The 22667-nt window shown below is 43.8% G+C and overlaps 1 protein-coding gene across 2 annotated transcripts in view; it reads right to left on the reverse strand.

The window, feature by feature from the left end:
- HRAS (HRas proto-oncogene, GTPase) overlaps positions 1–22667 on the reverse strand; it is a 96608-nt gene that overhangs the window by 45907 nt on the left and 28034 nt on the right. For both annotated transcript variants that reach the window (XM_040410517.1, XM_040410516.1), the window contains exon 2: positions 8700–8749. The gene's annotated coding sequence lies outside the window, so the exon portion shown is untranslated. The remainder of the gene's footprint in view (positions 1–8699; positions 8750–22667) is intronic.

Raw genomic sequence — 22667 nt, forward strand, 5'->3', positions numbered from 1 at the left:
GCTTCATGCATTCCCCATGTAACAACAATTCTGAAGCATCTGTTGTTATGACTCTATGTTGTGCCATTCCTTTTGCTACTAGAAATGGTGAATTAATTGGAAGCAGTCTGCAGTAAGGGTACAGAGGGGCGGTAACAAGTTGGTTGGTCAAGTTGCACTGTGGGCCATGATATGTTCTACTAAGTGTTGCCATCAGAAAGTAAAAATCGTCCTTCAAATACAAGCCTATTTTTTTATTTTATTATTATTTTGGTCATTTATTTATTTTAGAACATTTTTATTAAAGCACTTCAATGTTACATATTACAATGTAAGTTTTGGTACAGTTTAAGTCAAGTGCCAATTTAGGCTACTTTCACACTGGCGTTTTGGCTTTCCGTTTGAGAGATCCGTTCAGGGCTCTCACAAGCGGTCCAGAACGGATCAGTTTTGCCCTAATGCATTCTGAATGGAAAAGGATCCGCTCAGAATGCATCAGTTTACCTCCGTTCAGTCTCCATTCCGCCTTGGAGGCGGACACCAAAACGCTGCTTGTCTGCCTGACGAAACTGAGCCAAACTGATCCACAATGTAAGTCAATGGGGACGGATCCGTTTTCTATGACACAATAGAAAACAGATCCGTCCTCCATTGACTTTCAATGGTGTTCAAGACGGATCCGTCTTGGCCATGTTAAAGATAATATAAACGAATCCGTTCTGAACGGATGCAGACATTTGTATTATCTGAATGGATCCGTCTGTGCAGATCCGTGACGGATCTGCACCAAACGCAAGTGTGAAAGTAGCCTTAAACAGATAGTGTCAAGCATTGTTGGTTGAAAGGAAGGAAATCCGGCACTCAAAATTGATGAAGTCGTAGGTTCTTTTATTTGGTCATGCGATATATCAGGTATAGAGGTACAGAATGATTCATAACCAGTGATGCCCTTGTCAGTCTACGCGTTTCAAACGACAACGTTCTTATTCATGACTGAGGAGTGTTCTAGAGTTACCACTTAAGTAAGAAAAAATGAAAAGGAGAAACCTCCCACCTCCTCCTCTGGCCACTCCCCTGGGAGTGGGTCAGCAGGTGCGGGGGCGATTTCAAATCATTACTAGTGGTAGCAGACTGAAAACTCCCAGGTCCTAATTTTAACCCCATACATCACAAAATTTATTTTTTGATATGGATAAAAAACAAAGAAAAATTTATTTATTTGACTGTTATAGTAAAAATCCAGATTAAAAAAAAAATTGCTTGAAGTGTCAAGTGTCAAGCATTGTTGTAGTAATAGAAACCAACATATATAAAAAAAAGGGAGGGGGAGGGGGGTTCTGAAAGAAGTATTCCCATCCTGCAGAGAAAAAGTATATTATCTGATAAAGACACAAATGCAATAGCACTATGCAACCAGCATTCTGCCCTGCCTCCATGCTGGATGAGGCATTGGTGTACATTTTGGCCAAAGTGTAATAAGCCACTCACCACGTCAAGGTCGCCTCTATGGAGTGGTCCCTAACACTAGTTCCTACCTGTTTGTGGGCCATGACAGCCACACAAAGTCCAGGGAATGCAGGTCAGCGTGCACGCCAAGCACACTCTGCTTTTAACCCCGTCCGGTGACATTACAGCTTTCATCGGATCCAGGGATGCAAGTACCAACATGCATGCTGAGCCCACTATATACTTCTCCTGGAGCCAAATGGCTACTGGTAGGTGCTATATAAGCAGACTCAGTTTTATACTGACTTTAAAACCAGCCTCCAGGACAGATTGACTGGTCAGGTGTGCATGACTGCATGGAGATTGCCACGCCTGTGTGTGTGCTTGGTGTGCATGCTGCACCTGCATTCCCTGGACTTTGTGTGGCTGTCATGGCCCATGAACAGGTAGGAACTGGTGTTAGGGACCACTCATAGAGGCGACCTTGACGTGGTGAGTGGCTTATTACGCTTTGGCCAAAATGTACACCAATGCCTCATCCAGCATGGAGGCAGGGCAGAATGCTGGTTGCAGAGTGCTATTGCATTTGTGTCTTTTTCTTTGTATATGTATTTCGCCATAGCGATGTGCACCTGCATATAGGGTTGTGCTGATTGAATCCCCCACATATTATCTGATACTTCAAGAAGAGAAACCACATAAACTCACTCCATGGTCTCCAAATCTTAGTAAATGTGGATGTTCGTCTGTTCTCCCATCCCGCTATTTTTTCCATCCTATAGATATCATCACATTTCGCAATCCAGTTATCTATTAAAGGAGCTGCATCTTTCCGCCAGTGAGGATTCTTGCTGCTGCTAGGAGTTGTGTTAATAAAGTTCTGGTGTGAACCTGGCTTTGGATCTGATCTAGTAGGTTTAATAGGCATACTTGTGGAAAGGGGGTAATATTGGTCTTGCAGATACTGGAAAGAACTCGGCATATTTCACTTCAGTAGGGGAGGATCACCTGACAGTCCCACCATATGTGTAGGTATGACCCCAGTTCTATCCTGCATCTCCAACACAACCTGCTGACTTCTGGGTATATCTTATGTAATGTTTCAGGGGTGTAATACCAGCGCATGAGGATTTTGTAGTAGTTTTCTTGTAATTTAACACACGATGACATTTGGGGGGTCAAAGTGAGACACTTTTGAGTATTTCGATTAGATTGTATTTGTAGGTCCTCTTCCTATTTTTCAACAAAGTTGAAAGCTGACGGTCTAGTCTGGTTCACCAAGCAAGCATATATATTAGTGATTTTCTTGATAGGTTCTCTAGTAAGGAGAATTTCTTTTTCAAACTTAGTGGGTTATTGTCGTGGGATAGGGAGGTAGTTATTTAGGTAATGTTTGATATGAAAACGGTGGATTATGGACAATAAAGATATCTTGTCCTGAGACTCACCATCGTCTCTCAACCCACCGTGAGGATCAGTCAAATCTATCAATGGGATTGTGATATTCTTAATTGTTTCTGTAAGGGTGTGCCTGAAGTGTGTGGACGAGCCCCAAAGAATGTCTCTAAACTGTATTAAAGGATAGAAGGGGGTAGATAATAATAAAGGGCCCAGGCTGGATTTCCACAGCTTAATCGTGTTTCGTGTGATCGGATTGGAGATGTCCACCTGGACATTTTTACCTTCTAAGAGCAATAAAGTTCTTAGGGGAATTTGTGAAAAGGAAGATTCCGCTAGTATATCTAAGCGATCAGTATGTGGCCTAAGCCATTCCATGCATCTCACACCCTGTATGTCTTTGTAGTACAAGAAGAAGTCTGGCAGTCCCATGCCGCCATGCTTTTGCAAGTCTAAAGTCACGTTTAACACCTGTGATTTAGAGGGATTAATTAGAAAGTTGGACATCTGTCCGAAATGGTTAAATATCACTTTAATCGCTGGGAAGGCATTGTGAGGGTTCGTAATGATCACCAATAGGTCATCTGCAAAGGCAGCTAGTTGATGTTGGACCCCTTGGAGATGTACCCCCTGAATTCTGTCATCTTGTCTGATGGCTTGAAATAGGCACTCCACCGCCAAAACAAAAAGCAAGGGGGAGAGGGGACATCCCTGCTGAGTTCCGTTGGTGATTTTAAAGGGAGGTGAGAAGGAACCATTTACCATGACTTTAGCAGAAGGGTCTTTATACATTGCCATAATAGATAAAATAAATTGTTCTGGGACCCCAAATCTATGTAGAGCCCGTTGCATGAAAGTCCAATCTACGCGATCAAACGTATTTTCGGCATCCGTGCCCAATAAGAGTAGAGGAACAGATCGTCAAGAGGCGTGTCTTATGATATGTAGCAAACGGGTGGTATTCATTCTTCCCTCCCTTCCGGTGACAAAGCCTACTTGTTCACTATTTATTATATAGGGAAGAAGATTTTTCAGTCGTACTGCCATGAACTTGGCAAACAATTTTAAATCAGTGTTTAATAGCGAGATGGGTCTAGCTAGCGCAATACCGTATTGTCTTTCCCTTCTTTGGGTATGATAGTTATGTGGCCCATCAGCATCTGGGATGGTAAATCTTCTCTTTTCAATACCATGTTGCATAAGTAGGAATCTAGGGAGAAGAGAAGATTGGAAGGTGCAGTAATATAGTAAGGAAAGTCCATCTGGGCCAGGACTTTTATGTAGAGGGGAAGATTTGAGTATTGATTCTAATTCTTTTAAGGTGGATCAAGGATTTTGCTTGTTTCAGAAAGAGAAGGTAGTCTCAATAAAGATAGCTATGAGTCTATTTCCTGTGTTCTGTCTTCTTCTATTTGCTGAAGGGGGGATTGTCTAATATTGTAAAGGTTTTCATAAAATTCCCTAAAACGGAGAGCTATCTCCTCTGTTGTCATGAGAAGAGAAGAAAACGCTGTTTTAATCGAGTGTATATACTGTAAGCATGGGATTTCCTCTTTTTAATTTGAGATAGCATAAATTTAGAAGCTTTATTACCGTGGGCATTATATTTAAATCTTGCCGAGAGATATAGTTTGGCTGTCTTTGAATTCAATATATTTTTGAGTGTGGATCTTAAGTGATTTAAATGCTATAATGTGGTGTCCGAGAGGTGTTTTTTATGTAAAGATTCCAGTTCTTGAATTTGTTTATATAGTTCTACCACTTTTAGTTCTTTTTTCTTTTTTAGATAAGCTCCTAGTGATAATAAATGACCTCTGCTTACAGCCTTGTGGGCCTCCCAGACCAGACCAGCTTTTGCTTCCGGTGTAGAGTTTAAAGTGAAATACTCCTCAATCAAGCCTGATAATTTTTTAGTATGTTCTGGATCATCTAATAGCGTCTCATTCAACCTCCAGTTGTCATGATCAGTGTGGGGGAGAAACTCCACACTGAACACAGGAGGGAAGGGAAGCAGTAACTGGGCCTGGAAACTAGGGAAGAAACAAGTCACTGCCTAGACAACCCTAATCCGGGCCCTGACTACCTATCAATATGAATAGACCTTAAAGGTAGGAATATTCATAAGCAGGATACCTAGGGCCTGATTTCCCTATAAGGCCCTGGAATAAGTACAGGACCTGAGACAACCCATTCCTCCCCAGATGGACGAATGGAAGTCTCTGGCTCAGGTTCAGATACAACAAAAGGGAATATAACAAATACAAACAAACGCAACTCTTCTGTAGAGATGGAAGAACAGCAACACCAGAGAGGATCTCACACCAGCTCAGCCAAACCCAAATCAAGCTATCAACTGCATAGTCAGAAGGGTGGGGTGAGACTATAAAGGGTGGAAGTGATGACCACTGAGCTGACAGCTGAGAAAAGGGAAGTGGTCATTAACCCTATCAACACTAAATCAAGAGAAATCAAGGAGGCTGTTAGATTCCTCCACGCTCAGCCAATCTGCTTGATTTCCTGACATCAGTCACACGAGTACCCCCCTTCTACGGGTGACCTCCGGGCACCCAGGACCGACCTTATCAGGATGGGCTCTGCGAAAGGCCTTCACCAGACGATTCGCATTAACATCAGCCGCTGGAAGCCACATCCTCTCCTCTTGTCCGTAACCCTTCCAGTGGACAAGATACTTGAGGGATCTACGAAGAACTCAGGAGTCCACAATCCTGCCGATTTGAAATTTTAAATTACTGTCCACCATGACAGGAGCGGGAGGCAAGGAGGACGGCTCAACAGGATCGACACATTTCAACAGCGACTTATGAAATACATTGGGTCAATCCCAGTCCAACACCGCACTGACTTTCTCGGGATCCATACGAAAAGTCAGGGTGAGAGCAGGTAACCCAGGAATTTCACTTCCTGAACAGCAAAAACACATTTTTCCATCTTCGCATACAATTTATTCTCTCTTAGGATCTGTAACACCTGTCTCACATGATCCTAATGAGTCTCCATGTCTGGAGAATAAATTAGTATGTCATCCAGATATACAACTACAAATCTCCCCACCAGATGATGAAAGATGTCATTGATAAAAAGTGTTGAAAAACCGCTAGAGCGTTGTTTAACCCGAAGAGCAACCACACAGACATGTGCGTCTAGCTCCGCAGCCAAACTCCACCTCCTAATATAGCTATTTGAGCGGAAAAGGGAAGGGGTTAAATGCACCCACTCCTGCTCTTTTGGTTATCCGGATGAGTAACGTTTTGACCTGTGTACAGTATATCGTAAATGAAAATTAAAAGAAACAAGGATTTTATCTCAGAAATATTACTTAGAAATACCAGGAGGGTGACAAGCAGTTTCCTCCAAGGTCAGCGGGAGCTGAGGCTGGTTGTATATCACATGCCATCAAACCGCAGCCCTGTCAGCAGTCGCTGTGCTCTGATTTCTCTAAACCGATCGAAGTATTTTCAATTAGAGGAGGCAGAGAAAATAGGGCCACTGCAGCTAAAAATAACAGGCATGGGCTTATTAAATCTCTTTGCCTGCCAAAGAGCATATTGATTTGGAGAAAGGCTTCCATTAGCGATGTCAGGGAAAATGCATTTGATGTTCTCATGTCTTTATTGTTCCAGTGCTCCTGAAACCAAAGTGACGCACTGGCCAAATGGCAGAAAGCAACCCCCTGGCACAGGCTTGCTATACACATAAGATAACGGTCGATCAAACACTTGTTCAGGTGACAGCAATCCCTCCGATTCTCCCATACATATGCATGCTCAGCTCGGCAATCAGTTGGAGAATAACACTCAGCATCTCCAAGCAACCATCAGTAATAAACGCATTGGGGGTCATTTATTATCCAGAAATACGCCTATATTAGGCGTATTTATGGCGCAGATTGGGGGCCTATTGCCGCATGCCTCAGAGGATCAGGAGGAGAGGATGGGAGTGATAGTGTATGTGACTGCAATAATTAATTATTCACAGAGTTGTAGAAAATTAACAAGTCACTCTTTACTAAAGTGCATAATGAGAGCTGTAGTACATCCAACAATATGAAGGCACAGTTCCAAATAATTGACAGTGAAGTCGCTCCCCAATAGTTGAATTTAGGCAAATAGCAACAATCATAATAATAGGAGTAGTAGTCCATAAGCTCCTTATAAACACTTTGCAACCTTCCCAAGATAACCACAGCTGTGCAAAACTCTCAAAAATAAGTTCCCACAGCGGGGTGTGAATGCTACAAATGGTCGGCCAATTCTTTATACAAATATGAAAGGTGCCCATAACTGTTATTCCATCCCACAAGCAGCAAAGTCTATAGTCTATAGCAACAACTAGCAAATACCTTGCTAACACACATGGCCTTGCGCTCCTAGACAGGCTTTGGATATCTGTTCCTCCTCCCCCAGGGATTTTCTACTTACCAGGAATGATGTTCCTCCTGCCTACAGCTTCACCCAAACTCCTAGGCATCTGCTTTTCTCACAAGCAAATCCCAGATCAAACTAGCATCTGCCCCGGGAGGCAGAGTTAAACTGAGGTGGCTGATTCAATACTAACTAGAAAGCTCCTCCCTCAGAGGGGAAAGCTAGTTATCTCTGCTGAGTGAGGGCCTAATTAATTAAACAGTGGTACGTATAGACAGCTTTTAGGAATACATACAAAGCATAATTTTTTTTTGTAATGTACTAAATGAACATTTTGTTGAGCCCCGGTTCTGGGGTACTGCACAATTATGACTATTTAAAGGAATGTCATAACTTACAATGGAGATGAGGCCTCCTTCTAGCTACAGGTCCTCCTTGCTTGCACACAATATTCAGAGTCATAACATTTAATTCATTGGATGAGGATAACAACAAGTTAATTAAAGGTGTTGTATAGGATTTGAAATACTGTACATGGCCTCTTTCTTCAAAAAACTGTGCTTCTTCGTCCATAAGTTATGTCTGGAATTGCAACTCCACTCTATTAAAATGAATGAGACCAAGACAATACCACACAACTTATGGACAGGTGTGGTATTTTATTTGGGGGGAAAAAATTGCATGTTTCTCCAACCCCTTTACCATAAATGCCAGATTAGAGGTTTTACAATTGGACAGAGTAACTAAACCTTTGAATGAAATTTTAATATGATGTCCCCAATACCCTAAAAATACTTTTTCCAATATACTTTATTAATTTTGTATTTTTCTTACTGCTTTTCCTACCTAAAGCGCACCATTCACCGTGCGCTTAAAACTCAGTTCTCCATACACCGCTGACAGTACGGAGTGTGAAATTTATGAATGGGGCCGCCGCAGCGCTGTGAGTACGGGCAGGAGCAGTAATGTGCTCCCTAGAGGATTTCTAACTCCTGGCATAGTACATGGGTACCCTGTACCCGTGTACTATGCCAGGATTAGCTGAGCAGAGCGGGCTCCTGCTTCTGCCTGCTCCGCTAAACTAAGAGAACTGCATGTCAGCATTTAGCTTAGCAGAGCAGACAGAAGCAGGAGCCCGCTCTGCTCAGCTAATCCTGGCATAGTACATGGGTACTATTCCAGGCAGTTATTGCCCTTGGTTACATTCAAACATCTGGACACAGCGAAAAATATCTGAATGCTGCTCAGCCAATAAGCCCAAAGGCCAGGACAGGGGCAGGAAGTGGAGCGCAGCGGTGACCCTCACACCATTGGAACAGTAACAAACAGGGGGATAGGGGAGAGATTGGAGAGGTGAATATAGCAATAGGATATATTTTAATTTTGTTGGAATACCCCTTTAACTTACAATCATTTGTCCAGTGACATTATTAGTTCAGGACCAACCAAAATCTCTATTATACAAAAATTCTTAAACCAAGTTCTGGTACTCACCCTTCCCTAGGTGCTGATTATGTCTTTCTACAGGTACACAATTGAATCACCTAAAATAGAAAAAAAATACATATATAACATTTGCAAGCAGTTTCAATGTGATCAACTCTATGCAACGGAGATGTGTTGCACTTAGTGAGGCAAATGGAGGCCACACCAGATAATGACTGGCTTTCTGACCCCCCCTCCAGTAAGGCAAAATTGTACACATTTCAGAGTGGCCTTTTATTGTGGGCAGTCTAAGGCACACCTGTGCAATATTCCTGCTGTCTAATCAGCACCTTGATATGCCACACCTGTGAGGTGGGATGGATTATCTCGGCAAAGGAGAAGTGCTCATTAACACAGATTTAGACAGATTTGTGAACAATATTTGAGAGTAATGGGTCTTTTGTGTATGTAGAAAATGTTTCAGATCTTTGAGTTCAGCTCATGCAAAATGGGAGCAAAACCAAAAGTGTTGTATTTATATTTTTGTTCAGTGTAGTTTTAAAAAGGATAATTTTAGATCAGTGTCTAGAATGTAAAAAAAAACAGGACTAAGATATTTCTCTTTATATGAAATTAATCCTACTTACGGTAAAGGAAGTCCCCTCCCTGTGTATGTGTGTTTATGGATACTTGTGTGAATACATGACGCTGTATATATATAGAACACGCGTGTGTATTTGTGTACATGCCACACGTGTATCAGTGTCTCCGGGGTGTGAGATGGGAAGTGTAGTTGGGAAGCCCATTCCTTCCTCCCAGCCCCTCCTGTTATTCCCTAGTGACTTCTTGTGCTTCCTGAGGTGGGCAGCTTTAACCCTTTCCTTTTAAGTGGGGGCAGTAAACAACAGTTAAAGAAGCGTAGGGTTGGATATTGAGAGGCGAGCTCGGAAGATAATCCTGCTATTAAATTAGGAACAGTAAAGAACAAGGTCAATACACAGATAGCATTATATACTGCAATATATTGTACATTATCACAAATGCGGACAACGTTTTGCTCACTTCAATGCTTGCTTACCTCCTTTATGGATATACATCATGAAAACATGTATGCATACCTCCCAGCTGTCCCAGATCCAGCAGGACAGTCGGGGTCCCGGGACAGCTGAGGTATGTCCCGATTTCAACTGCATCTGCATCCTGAGGAACAGCAAATGCAGTAGTGAGGCAGGTTGCTATTACCTCCAGCCTGTGCTCTCTCAAGCAGCAGGTGCGATCTGGTGACGTCATCAAACCAGCTGAGCTGTGGGGCAGAGGGCATAGGCTGGGGAATCAGTCTGTGCCCTCTACTGTCCAGCTCAGCAGGTGCGATGACATCACCACATTGCACCTGCTGCTGGAGAGAGTAGGATGTGCTCCGGTCATTGGGGGAAATAGTGCTTGGTATTAGGGTACTTTCACACTAGCGTTTTTATTTTCCGGCATAGAGTTCCGTCACAGGGGCTCTATACCGGAAAATAACTGATCAGGCATATCCCCATGCATTCTGAATGGAGAGTAATCCATTCAGGATGCATCAGGATGTCTTCAGTTCAGTCGTTTTGACTGATCAGGCAAAAGATAAAACCGTAGCATGCTAGGGTTTTATCTCTGGCGAAAAAACTGAAGACTTGCCTGAATGCCGGATCCGGCATTTTTCCCCATAGGAATGTATTAGTGTCGGATCCGGCATTCAAAATACCGGAATGCCGGATCCGTCCTTCCGGCCTGCGCATGCGCAGACCGGTAAAAATGTGAAAAAAGATACAAGACGGATCCGTCTGTCCGCATGACAAGCGGAGAGACGGATCCGTTCTTGCAATGCATTTGTGAGACGGATCCGGATCCGTCTCACAAATGCTTTCAGTCACCTCAAAGACGGCGTATCGGCTATCGCAATAAAGAAAGAAATGAAGACGCCCTGCAGCTGGTGAGTGCCGCTGATTTTATTTCTATTTTTGTGGACAGAATAAATATAGAATTGTGTGAATAGTTAATACTGTGTGTTAGAAACAGAAGAAACCCGGTGGCTATGGAGCCCGCCATGTTTAAAGACGCGACTTCCGCCGTACATGTCGCAAAGGGATTAAGGGTGTATTATACTGGCAGATAGTCTGCCAAATCATCGCTAACGAGCGTTGGTAGTAACGCCTATTACGAATGATCTGGCAGTGTAATACTGCCACCAATTATCTGACGAACTAGCAAACGCTCGTTCATCGGGCAAGCCCAAACTTTCAACGGGTTTAAGAATCATCGTTTGCCGGCGGCAGACCGTGCTGTCTAATCACAATCTGCTGCCGGTAAATAATGATTCAGTATCAGGAAGAGCAATGGCGTAACGATCGCTTCTCCCCATACTCTGCTTCCTTCCCGACAATCGCCTGCATAATGTGCCTGTACCGGCTTTAGGGTATATTCCATAACAGCGCAAAATGCGGTGGAAAAATCCACATGAATTCCATGCAGATTTTGCCACAGAAACGACTGTGGGTCTCATTCTGCATTGCGAACGGTGAAATATGTGTTGTGGCTCCACAGCATAAATCAATGTGCCGGAGATTTCAAATCTGCCCAACGGTTTAAATTATGGCGCAGATTTGATTTCAGCATGTGGAAGAGATCTTAAAAGCTCGATGCACAAAAATCCACAGCTTTATACCACATGTGAACATACTCTTATGAAACTGGTATTTTCATCCTCTTTGGCCTTATCATTTATACAGTACACTGCCATATGATTATTTATGCATTGAATTGTTTTTATCTTTTTCTGTGCTGGTATGAGTACCATATGGCAGTATTCTGTTAGTGCCATAAAGAGGACAAGAACTGTATATTCCAAATGCTAGCTATATATTTAAAGACTGATCTTGGCCCTCCATACTTCTGCACAGGCATCTCTTTATAATGCTGGCCTATGTTGTATCACATGAACACGGCCAAGCACAGCTGGTAATGGACTATTCAAAGAGCCATGGCATGATTAACCACGTGACCCTACCAACCAATACCCAACCCATCCAGGTCAATGGCCAGCATAGCAGGTCACATCAGCTGAGGGCGAGGGCACTGTTTAGAAAAGAGAGTGCACTATATATGGAATATACCTGTTGCAGGTAAGTAATTGGGTTTCCCTACTTTCGACCAAATAATATTTGCTGCATTACATCCAGAATGATCACAACGAGAGCTCAGGAGCTGACTACAACCTATTCACTACACTCAATCAGAACCAGTATAGGAAGGACAAAATAGGCAACTGACAGGGCTTCCACCATTTAGCGGCTTGAGGCAGAGCTTGTTAAGAGCTCATCTGCATCCCTTTCTTCCCAGAATTCCAGAGGAGCACGTATGGCCTGAAAGTCTCCTCACGCCGATTAAGGCGCTCTCTCTCCCCAAGGAGAGATAATACCCCCCCCCCCCCCCAAATCGGGGCTTTAAAAGGAAATGTGTCACCAAAAATTGTATCTACCCGTTAAAACCAGATAGCATCAGATCCTTTTTTCTAATCTGTTTTTACTTTCTGATTGCATATTTATTTATTCAATTTCCTGAACATGATTATGGGGCAGCCATCTTGCCTGAGCTTTTCTTAACAGCACTTAGAAAGCATTAAGAAAATTGCTTTACGGCAGCCCCATGGTCCATAGACACAATGATCAGAAGGGGACCTCATTGACTTCTATGGAAGAGTTTTCTAGGCATGCTTTGTGACCTATGCAGTGGTCATTGTACGGGGAAAGAATAGATAAACTCTTACAATCGCCTGTTGTGAATGGTGGACCCAGTCTTATCTGTTCACAGAGGTGATATCATTACATTCAGGATTACAGGATGACAGATAAGCAGATAACTGCAGTAAAGTGATCTGTACAGACCAAGAAGTGGCACCTATTATGAGACTTAGTGGCTAGTGCGAAAACTGCAGGATTTTATGGTTTTTGTTTAACTATAGACATGGAAAATTAAAAATAACATCATGAAAAATTCTTGAATAATATGTTAAACATAAAAACGTGATTTAAACAATAGGTCTTTTTCTAATGAGACATTCCCATTAACACCCCTATTCTCCCATATAAGTGAATTGACGGTGCAATGGCCGCCTCTTCGTTCATTCACCACCTGGATGTAGAGACTGAGAACCCTTGTTCTGGAGATAAGTGTATGTCCCAGAAGTGGGAGCCACATCAATAAGACATTTATGGCCATTCCGTTGAACCAGACTTTCTTTGTTCAAGAAAGACTTCTTTAGATTTAGATTCTTTAGCTTTATTTAGATATACTGACCCAACAACTTGTGCCTATACTGACACCTTCTCCGTTGTCTCCTACTCAGAGTTGGCACCTTTCATAAATGATTATTGTAAAGGATTATTGTAAATAATTATTGTAAAGCCCTTTTTTACATGGGCCAAGGATCGAAGCAAATATCAGGGGGTCATCACTTCCGATAATTGCCCCGTCTAAAAGTGCCACTGATCACCAGACAAACAATCAAAATGCTTCTCATTGATTACCGTATTTTTCGCCCCATAAGACGCAGTCGCCCTGAGTCTTATGGGGCAAATACTAATGTGCGTTTCTATTATGGAAGAGCTCATTAGTACCGGAGGACCAGGAAGCGGTGAAGGTTCTGTACTCACTGCTTCCTGGTCCTCGGCTGCCGGCTGTGCTGTGGCTGCGCACAGCGTGAGGGCGCTCTGTGACCTCACGCTGTGCGCACTGGTTCACAGCACAGCCGGTGGAGGAGAAGGAAGAAGCTCGCGGGCGGTCAGGAGCAGTGGCGCCCGGAGCAGGAGAGGTAAGTGATTTTTTTATTTTATGTCATCTGAGGCATGGGGCACATCTGAGGCAATGGGGGCTGATCAAAATACGCATGTGGGCTGATCAAAAACGGCAAGGGGCTGATCAAAAGAGGCTTGGGGGCTAATATGAGACTGGGGCTAGTCAACAGAGGCATGGGGGCTAATATGAGACTGGGGGTGATCAAAAGAGGCATGGGGCTGATACGAGGCTGGGGACTGATCAAATGAGGCATTGGGGCTGATCAAATGAGGCATGGGGGGCTGATTTGAGACTGGGGGTCTGATCTGAGGTCTGAATGGGGTCTTATTAATATTGGGGCTCATATCTGAGGTCTGATTGGGGGTCATTCACTTTTGGGTGTGAGCTGAGGTCTGATTGTGGGTCTGATCTGAGGTCTTATTGGGGTCTTATTAACATTGGGGATATGATTGGGGCTGTGATCTGAGGTCTGAATAACACTGGGGGTCTGATTGCTGGTCTGACCTGAGGTCTAATGAAAAATATTTTTTTCTTATTATCCTCCTCTAAAACCTAAATGCGTTTTATGGGCCGGTGCGTCTTATAGGTCAAAAAATACGGTACATCTTTTATGTGGCATATTAAATAATTTGCCAGCAGCACATCGCCCCCGGGTAAACAGGGATCTGCAGCCTGCAATGAATACTTATGGAGACGAACGATCGCATGCTGGAACGCAAACCGGAACTAATTTCAATTCATGCCAGCTTCAATGCGTTCCACTTTGGAACGCAGAACGGAAATGACATCACTTCCTCCTGTTTTGGTGCACTTTTCAACTTGTATAAATACTTGCTAATGTGTTTATGCTCCTGATGAAGGGGATCCCAGTGACCCCGAAACGCGTTGAGCCTGCTTTTACCCCTACCCTGTGCTAATTAAAAAAGGAAAATAACCAGATGTACTATTTGTGACTGCCGTTACTTCCAGACGATCCTACAGGCGACCCAGGCGCAGGAGGAAGCAGAGTGGGTGTCATGTGCTTTATCCCACCCTGCCCCTCCTGGGTGAAGTGAGTTTTTACTTGAAATTTTTATTTGTATTCTCACTGTGTTTATACTCCCTTATTGAGTTTTAAAAAAAAGGGTAACTCAGCTTTTTTATACAAACATTGTGGATTTTAAAGATAGCTATAGTAGAGCTACCCCACAATTAGCCATTAACTACAAGTGGGCTATTACTTCTGAGGCTTTTTTTTTTCTCTCTGTTGTGTCTTTATCTTTTCACCTATACAGAGCCAGGTTCACACACTGTCTCTGGTGCGGCTTTCTCAGTAGTCCACCAGCCCCCAGGCTGTAGCACGGACAGTCCAGACTATCTCCCAGCCTCATGGTCTCTCAGCCTTGTCCAGCTGAGACCACACTCACAGAGCCTCCAGCAGGACTGGGTTTCACAAAAACTCTGTCTCCTTCCCCAGACTGGGAGCCACACCCAAGTCCAGCAACACGATTAAATAGCATCCCTGGACATGGGCATATTCCAAAATCCCGGACTGGAGCATGGGGAACAGGCACCCACCCAACACATTGCCTGTTCCCAGTAAAAGCCCGCCCCGGACTAGCTGTCTTGGTGTCCACCAACGAACTTGGAGGCCACCAATATCTAGGGCCTTTACTCCACCAAGGTCGGGCCCCTTGATGACACGCTCCTGGTGCAAACAACACCCCTTTTTCATGCTTCCCCGGGACTTTACTGCACCCATCTCTATTCACATTGCCACAAGTAGAAGGAGAGAAAAGTCTGTAAACTAGACGAACCGCAACTAACCTGACTGGATTGTAAACTAGTTACGTGAGGCAGTTTGCAAACACAAGGAGTTGGCGAGGCAGAGGGTAGAGCTTCCTCTGCCAGCTTCCTTTTAGTTTGATGTCAAAAGACTTTGGATATGTAACAGGGACACCAGTAAAGACATAGATTGCTTAACACTTCCCCTTATAGCAGTCCTTGAAGTAATTTCTCATAAACAGCACCGCGCTGTTAGATGAGAGCACTATGTGGAAGCCTGTGCCATCCTTTATACAGTAACGCCTCCCATACACCTTCAATGCCCGTCATTAGAACGAGCTCTCTCTCCCGTCTCCCCAAACACATAAATGCTCGTCCAAGAGTATCAGTGTTTTTAATGGGGGGGAATGGAGAAAGCCGCTGCCACAAACCTCTGACTTCCTTACACAGGCTGACAATGTCTACAATACACTTTAGATACCGTAGCTGTCGGCTGAACGCTCATTCAGTCCACAGCTATGGCTCCTGAAAATGCCACGTTTGGCTGACATAAATCGAATGTGTATAACCACCATCAATAAGGTGGACAAGGGTAACAAGCAGTTGTCAATTTAGTCATACATTTCCAGAAGGAATAACAGAGGAAAACATAATGCAAAAGTTCTTTAAAAAAAAAAGTGCTCCAGAATCATTATTCTATGTATTTTCCAAGATAGACAGGAGAGAAGACAGGTCCTACATAAAAGGGTAATTCAAAGGAACACCTTTCACTTAGTGATCTGTTGCTTCATTGTGGAGAAAAAGACTTTTAGGGCATGTCCACATTAAGGATTTTGCTAGCATTTTTCGGTATTCAGTACCTGCGTTTCTTGTGGTAAAAACACCAGCTCCAGATGTTAGCTGAACATCTACAGGAAATATGTTGGCAAATACACAGTTGGCAAAAAAGAAATGCCCGAAAAAGCCACAAAAAAATAAACTCATGCACTTTATTTGGAGTTTTTTTTTTGGTAAAAAAATTTTTTTTTTAAATACAGACAGCTCTATACAGTGCACCGAGGGTGGACCCAGGTCTCTCTGTGTGTTCTTGCTCCTCCTGCTTCCTGTGCCAGCCCCTCGCTCTGCTTCCTGGTTGACCAGGTGAGATGACCATGCAGAAACATGGCCCTCAAACTGGACCCCACATATGGAAATACGTTGTTAGTGCATTTCAGTGGGATCATGCATATCACAGTACTACATATGCAGAATAAACCACAAAATAAAAAACATAAAAAAAGCAGCATGTTCCTCCTCATCTAGTTGGATTTCAAATTTACAACCCTTTTGTACTCAAGGAGATAAGCCGCTGCTAGGATGTGTCTTCAAGACACATGCCTACTTAGTCAGGCCTCATGCACACGACCGTTTTTTTTTGCGGTCCGCAAAACGGATTTCCGTTGTTCCGTGATCTGTGACCGTTTTTTCTTCCGTGGGTCTTCCTTGATTTTTGGAGGATCCACGGACATGAAAAGTGAAAAAAAAAACTAAGTCAAGTTTGCATTGAAAATGATAGGAAAAACGGACACGGATCACGGACACGGATGACTATCTTGTGTGCATCCGTGATTTTTCACGGACCCATTGAGTTGAATGGGTCCGTGAACCGTTGTCAGTGAAAAAAATAGGACAGGTCATATTTTTTTCACGGACTGGAAAAACGGATCACGGACGCGGAAGCCAAACGGTGCATTTTCCGATTTTTCCACGGACCCATTGAAAGTCAATGGGTCCGCGAAAAAAAACGGAAAACGGAACAACGGCCGCGGATGCACACAACGGTCGTGTGCATGAGGCCTCAAACCGACTGTTCACATATATGGAGGGGTCATCACCTGAACAAGCATTCAGCCGACAGTTACCTATATAATGTGTACGGCCACCCTTAGGGAGGTATTAGGGCTGTTGCACAGGAGCGAGTCCATTACGGGATTCACGCTCAATGTGTGACTGTGATCCTCCGTTCTGGACTTGCAGGAGAGCAGGACATTATACTGATATATAATGCTATGTGTCTCTGCTTGACCTTAAGGCCTATTGCACACGACCATATGGCTTTATCAGTATTTTGCGGTCCGCAAAAAATACGGATGACGTCCGTGTGCATTCCGTTTTTTAGCGGAACGGAACAGCTGGCCCCTGATAGAACAGTACTATCCTTGTCCGTTATAAGGACAAGAATAGGACATGTTCTATCTTTGAACGGAATGGAAATACGGAAACGGAATGCATACGGAGTACATTCCGGGTTTTTTGCGGACCCATTGAAATGAATGGTTCCATACACGGACCGTATACGGAACGTAAGCGGAAAAAAAAACATTTGTGTGCATGAGGCCTAAAGCTGTCAGTATGATCCTGTAGAAGTAAGGTCATGCAGAGACATACAGCAATTTAAATCATGATAAAGCCGTGCGTTCTTGCAAGTCCAGAACAGAGGATCAGGCTCACTCTTGGAGCGCGATTCCCACAATGGACTCGTTCCTGTGCAACAGCCCTTACACTGACGGAGGGAAAGCGAGTGCAAAACATTGTAATGCGTTTTGCACTCGCGTGAGAAAAATTGCGCATGTTTGGTACCCAAATCCACAGAAGTTCGGGCTTGGGATCGGTGTTCTGTAGATTGTATTATTTTCCCTTATAACATTATAAGGGAAAATAATAGCATTCTGAAAACAGAATGCATGGTACAATAGCGCTGGAGGGGTTAAAAAATTTTTTTAAAATAATTTAACTCACCTTAATCCACTTGCTCGCGCTGCCCGGCATCTCTTCTGTCTTCATCTTAGCTGTGTGCAGGAAAAGGACCTGTGGTGACGTCACTCCGGTCATCACATGGTCCGTCACATGATCTTTTACCATGGTGATGGATCATGTGATGACCGGAGTGACGTCACCACAGGTCCTTTTCCTGCACACAGCAAAGAAAAAGACAGAAGAGATGCCGGGCAGCGCGAGCAAGTGGATTAAGGTGAGTTAATTTTATTTTTATTTTTTTTTAACCCCTCCAGCGCTATTGTATTATGCATTCTGTATTCAGAATGCTATTATTTTCCCTTATAACCATGTTATAAGGGAAAATAATAATGATCGGGTCTCCGTCTCCTAGCAACCGTGCGTGAAAATTGCACGGCATCCGCACTTGCTTGCGGATGCTTGCGATTTTCACGCAGCCCCATTCACTTCTATGGGGCCTGCGTTGCATGGAAAACGCACAATATAGAGCATGCTGCGATTTTCACGCAACGCATAAGTGATGCGTGAAAATCACAGCTCATGTGCACAGCCCCATAGAAATGAATGGGTCCAGATTCAGTGCGGGTGCAATGCGTTCACCTCCCGCATTGCACCTGCGCGGAATACTCGCCCGTGTGAACTCAGCCTAAAGGTGACGCTGATTACCTGATCACAAAAATCATTGTTTGCCGGCAGCAGATCGTGCCGTTCAATCATGCACTGCTGCCGGCAAATAATGATTCTGTATGGGAATGAGCGATGGCATTAGTGATCATTCCTCCCCATAATGTGGAGGAGATCACTGCATGTAATAGCAACTGTATCCTTCACTTACAAGCAGGCGATTGCATTGGAAGGAACGCTTCCTGCCCAACAGTCGTCTGCTTAATCTCTCAGTCTAACACAGCCCTAAGGCCCCTTTCACACGAGCGAGTATTGCGCGCGGATGCGATGCGGGAGGTGAACGCATTGCACCCGCACTGAATACCGACCCATTCATTTCTATAGGGCTGTGCACACGAGCGGTGATTTTCACGCATCACTTGTGAGTTGCGTGAAAATCGCAGCATGCTCCTCTTTGTGCGTTTTTCACATAACGCAGGCCCCATAGAAATGAATGGGGTTGCGTGAAAATCGCAAGCATCCGCAAGCAAGTGCGGATGCAGTGCGATTTTCACGCACGGTTGCTAGGAGAAGATCGGGATGGAGACCCGATCATTATTATTTTCCCTTATAACATGGTTATAAGGGAAAATAATAGCATTCTGAATACAGAATGCATAGTAAAACATCGCTGGAGGGGTTAAAAAAAATATAAAAAAATTTAACTCACCTTAATCCACTTGTTCGCGTAGCCCGGCATCTCCTTCTGGCTTCATCTGATCTCTGTGCAGCAACAGGACCTTTGGTGACGTCATTCTGGTCATCACATGATCCATCACCATGGTAAAAGATCATGTGACGTACCATGTGATGACCGGAGTGACGTCATCAAAGGTCCTGTTCCTGTAATTAATGCTCACCACAGGTCCTATTCAACAAAGGAGACAGAAGGAGATGCCGGGCCACGAACAAGTGGATTAAGGTGAGTTAAATTATTATTATTTTTTTTTTAACCCCTCCAGCGATGTTTTACTTATAATCTACAGAACACTGATCCCAAGCCCAAACTTCTGTGAAGAAGTTTGGGTACCAAACACGCACGATTTTTCTCACGCGAGTGCAAAACGCATTACAATGTTTTGCACTCGTGCGGAAAAATCGCGGGTGTTCCCGCAACGCACCCGCACATTTTACCGCAACGCCTGTGTGAAAGAGGCCTTAGAGTGGATAGTACAATGTAGGCCAAGTTTTGCGTCTGGAATAAAGATATTAAAATATGGCTGTATTACAGCCTCCTGAAATTGAAGTGGTGTTCCCAAAGCTCTACAGCACAGAAGCCTTGGTTGTTTTTCATCCAATGCTGATGAGAGATAACAAGCCTTTCTGTAAAAGCCCCTTTATACTTATCAATTCAGCAGATGCTTGTCAGGAGGGAGGCGTTCCTTCCCGACAATTGCCTGCTCGTCAGTGAAGGAGACCACTGCTATTACATGCAGCGATCTCCTCCACAGTATTGGAAGGAGCAATCACTACCGCCATCGCTGGCTGATTGGTCAGTCCAAGCCATTTCCTGTGTGTCAAGACCAGGACCAGGAGGTAGCAACCGGGACCAAAGCAGCGCTGAAATGGCAGTGGCTGGGGATTGGTATTCGGAGTAGTGAGAATACTACATACAATCTTTAAAGGGAGTCTGTCACCACATTTCAGCATATTAGACCGATCAAATAGGGTTATATGATCCACCCAGAACTTAAAAACTGTACGTTTGTTGTAGAAAACGGACTTTTCTTTTAGCCGAAAATGAACTTATAAAGTTATGTTAATGAGCCCTCTCAAGTGCCCAGGGCAGTCTCTCAATCCTCGGAGCCCCAGGCAGCACCTCCTAAACGGCTCATAACCCCGCCCTCCGTGCGCCTCTGCCCGCCCGTTTACTCCCCTCCCCTGTCCTTTTCCACTGCGGCTGTGCGGTCCAAATCGTAGCGGGCGCATGCGCAGTAGGTATTGCGATGCCCTGCCAGGAGCGGGCATCGCATTGAGCATGCGCCCGCTACGATTTGGACCGCACAGCCGCAGTGGAAAAGGACAGGGGAGGGGAGTAAACGGGCGGGCAGAGGCGCACGGAGGGCGGGGTTATGAGCCGTTTAGGAGGTGCTGCCTGGGGCTCCGAGGATTGAGAGACTGCCCTGGGCACTTGAGAGGGCTCATTAACATAACTTTATAAGTTCATTTTCGGCTAAAAGAAAAGTCCGTTTTCTACAACAAACGTACAGTTTTTAAGTTCTGGGTGGATCATATAACCCTATTTGATCGGTCTAATATGCTGAAATGTGGTGACAGACTCCCTTTAATACAAGGCTAAAATCTTGAACATAAGTCTGGAATTTAATATTTATATTGAGTATATTTTAACACTTTTTCTACCAAGTAATTACTTGGTAGAACAAGTCTTATGAATATAAAGAAAAATTTAAGAAATACATATTTCATTATATGATATGACAAATAATATATTATTATTGTCACCTACATTTTTTTTTTTTGCCAGTCAAAACCACATAGGAACACTATTGTAATCAGTTTTTATTTTATGATTATAGATCTTTTGTTAGCTTTATATACAGTACAGGTGTTATCTTTCATTCTAATGCTGCCTCTGTTAAGCCTCATTCACACGTCAGTGTTTCATGGACCTGTGCTGTACGTGTTCTCCGCGGACAGCACACGTCCCCATTCATTTTAATGTGTGTATTCACACATCAGTGTTTTAGCACGGTCCATGGGTCAGTGTTTTTAGCAAGGATGCATGCTCTATTTTGTCCATGTTCACGGATCCATTACGTCCATTATAGTCTATGGGTCCGTGAAAACCATGGATGCCATCCGTGTTTCACGGATCATTAAGAAGAGATGCTTTGAAAATAATTTTTCAGCTGTTCAGTGTCGGTGAAACACGGATGCAACACGGACAGCAAAAAACAGACACACGGATCCTTCACGGATGCATCACTGACCAGCTTCTCATGAATTTGAGCACGGACGTGTGAATGAGGCTTTAATGGGATGACTGCCGAGAAGTGATCTGAACAGACCAAGAAATGGCACCTATTAATAGGCTTAGTGGCCAGTGCAAAAACTGCAGGATTTAGGATTTTTTTATATCCATAGTTACATGAAAAATATCACACAAAAAAAAGTTTAAAAATTATGTTTAACATAGTTAACATTTTGTGAGCTGTGACCTATGGTTCTATTTGACTGGTTCCTCACACTAAGTGGCCACAGAGGTTGTCCCACAAAAAATATTCCACAGTTTTCAAACCAGCACCTGGATCTGAATACTTTTGTAATTGCATGAAATTAAAACTTTAACATAGCCACCGAGTTATTCAATAAAATATATGTGTATAGCGCCACCTGCTGTTTGTTTTTTCTTATTTCTTTCCATGGCTCACTGAGAAGGCCGCACATGCTCAGTTTCATCCTTCAACTGTCTCCTGAGCTGTGATAGGGAGAGCATGGACACGACCCCCGAGCTATGATAGGGAGAGCATGGACACGACCCCCGAGCTGTGATAGGGAGAGCATGGACACGCCCCCTGAGCTGTGATAGGGAGAGCATGGACACGACCCCCGAGCTGTGATAGGGAGAGCATGGACACCACTCCCGAGCTGCGGCAGAAAAGACACTCCCCTTGAGCTGACAACTTGCTATAAATCTAGCAGAGCAATGAATGAGGAGATCTGTGGATCAATGTGAGGTTCAGGGACGGCTCTAGCTTTGTTAGAAAGAGGTTGTCATGTACTATATGATGTTTGATTTTCATTTTTTACAGTAGTCTATATTCAGTTATAGACATGATAATCTTTATCATTCATTATGGTTTTCCAATTTGTCCGTAAAAAACTTTGGCAGTCTGTGATTTTGGGATAAATTGCCCAGAAAAAAAAGAAAAAAAAAAATCGGGTTGGCAACCCTGGTCAAGGGATAACCCCTTTAAAGGACATCTGTCAGCAGATTTGTACCTATGAGACTGGCTGACCTGTTACATGTGCACTTGGCAGCTG

Source organism: Bufo bufo, chromosome 10 (assembly GCF_905171765.1).
Source record: "Bufo bufo chromosome 10, aBufBuf1.1, whole genome shotgun sequence".
NCBI lineage: Eukaryota > Metazoa > Chordata > Amphibia > Anura > Bufonidae > Bufo > Bufo bufo.